This window comes from Sapajus apella, unplaced genomic scaffold (assembly GCF_009761245.1).
Source record: "Sapajus apella isolate SASKATOON/1434 unplaced genomic scaffold, GSC_monkey_1.0 scaffold153, whole genome shotgun sequence".
In the NCBI taxonomy this organism is placed as follows: Eukaryota; Metazoa; Chordata; class Mammalia; order Primates; family Cebidae; genus Sapajus; species Sapajus apella.
Window position 1 is genome coordinate 1,027,693 of NW_022437093.1, and position 2,564 is coordinate 1,030,256.

Genomic DNA, 2,564 nt, shown 5'->3' on the forward strand with positions numbered 1-2,564 from the left:
AGAGAGAGAGAGAGAGAGAGAGAGGTGATCATTGTTTTTAATTTTCTTTTTCTTTTTAATTTTTGAGACAGGGTCTCACTTTAAGTGTCATCCAGGCTGGAGCACAGAGCTCACTGCAGCCTCACCCTCTCAGGCCCAAGCCATCCTCCTGTCTCAGCTGGAACTACTTGGGAGGCTGAGACGGGACATACCACCATGCCTAGCTAATTTTTTTGTTTGTTTTAATAAACGAGGCCTTGCTATATTGCCCAGGCTGCTCTAGAACCCCTGGGCTCAAGTGATCTTCCAGCCTCACCCTCCCAAAATGTTGGGATTACAGGCATGAGCCACCATGCCCAGCTGAGCTTTTCATTTTCATGGTAAATCACTAAGAGAAGCCTCGATTAGCCCAAATTATAACACCTAGCTCCTTCAATTCACTCTCCTCAACCATATCTTGGCATCACTTGTTCACATAGTAAATAGCTATATCTGGAGAAGGCATCTAAATTGTTACCATTTAAAAGATACCAAGAGCTTCTCAGTGTAATAAGATAGCAGCCAGCCACATGTTGCTACTGAACATTTAGATGTGACTAGGCCCAGCTGAGATGCACTGGAAGTGAAAAAATATACATTGGACTTTGCGTATTTAGGACAAAAAAGTAAAATATCTCCTTAGTAAGTTTTATATCAGCTGGGCACAGTGGCTCATGCCCGTAATCCCAGCACTCTGTGAGACCAAGATGGTAGAACCACTTGAGGTCAGGAGTTTGAGACCAACCTGGGCAATATAGTAAGACCCCATCCCTGTGGAAAAAACAATTGTAGGTCGGGCAAGATGGCTCGCCCCTGTAATCCCAGCACTATGGGAGACTGAGACGGGTGGATCACTTGAGGTCAGGAGTTTGAGACCAGCCTGACCAACACGGCACAACCCCAACTCTACTAAAAATACAAAAATTAGCTAGGCGTGGTGGTGACACACCTGTAATCCCAACTACTTTGGAGGCTGAGGCAGGAGCATTGCTTGAGCCTGGGAGGCAGAGGTTGCAGTGAGCTGAGATTGGGCCACTGCATTCCAGTCTGAGTGGCAAGACTCTGTCTCAAAAAAAAAAAAAAATTGTTTTAATTAGCTGGGCAAGACGGCATGTACCTGTAGTCCTACCTGCTCCAGAGGCTGAGGCAGAAGGCCTGCTTGATCCTAGGAGTCCTAGACCAGCCTGGGCAACCTAGTGAGATCCCATCTCTACAATAAATAAAAATAAAAATGAATCACTGGGTGTGGTGGTGCACAGGCCTGTAGTCCCAACTATTCGGGAGGCTAAGGCGGGAGGATGGCTTGAGCCCAGGAGTTCAAGGTTTAGTGAGCCATGACTGCATCACTGTACTCTAGCCTGGGCAACAGAGTGAGACTCTGACTCTAAAAATAAAAAATATTAATTACATGTTGAAATGACAATGTTTTAATTTAGCAAGTTTAGTAAAATATGTTATTAAAATGAATTTCACCCATTTCTTTTTACTTTTCTAAATGTAATCCCTAGGAAATTTAAAATTACTTATGGCTCATATTATATTTCTATTAGCACTAAAAGGTGTCCGCTTTCTGAACCTCTGTTTTTGTCTTTTGAGACAGAGTCTCGTTCTGTCACACAGGCTGGAGTGCAGTGGCGCAATCTCAGCTTACTTCAACCTCTGCTTCCCAGATTCAAGCAATTCTCATGCCTTCCAAGTAGCTGGGATTACAGGCATCACCATGCCTGGCTAATTTTTGTATTTTTAGTGGAGACAGGGTTTCGCCATGTTGGCCAGGCTGGCCTCAAACTCCTGACCTCAAGTGATCTTCCCCCTTCGACCTCCCAAAGTGCTGGGGTTACAGGCATGAGCCACTGTGCCTGGCCTCTGAACCTTTAATTGAAGTCTGTAGTGATTTTTTTTTTTAAGACAGTTTATCATAATGAACTAAGTTGAGGGTTTGAAAAACATCCAATTGCTCATCTTTAGTGCACAGGGCACTGACTACCCAATCTTGATGGTCCGGGATACAAATGAGGGACTTTCTGTGGATATGTCATTTTTATACACCGAAATATTGTCCGTGGAAGAATCCTAGGGGAATGCTATGACCGGGAATAAGGTGGAGGTTCCTGGTCATTTCCCCCTTCTTTCTATCTCACATTAGAGGTAGAATTTCAATGTATGTACCACACCAGTTCTGCTCTCATGCAGGAAACATACAAGTGGAAACCCTGAACCAAAATAGTGAGTGCATTTCATAAGAGACAATGTTTAAACATCTTGTTCACTACAAGTTTGTTTTGCTTTTCTTTTTTTTTTTTTTTTTTGCGATTGAGTCTTGCTCTGTCACCCAGGCTGGGGTGCAGTGGCACAATCTCAGCTCACTGCAACCTCCCTGGTGCCAGTGATTCTCCTGCCTCAGCCTCCTAAGTAACTGGGATTACAGGCATGTGCCACCATTCCCAGTTAATTTCTGTATTTTTAATAGAGACAGGGTTTTTACCATGTTGGCCAGACTGGTCTTGAACTCCTGACCTCAAGTGATCCGCCCGCCTTGGCCTCCC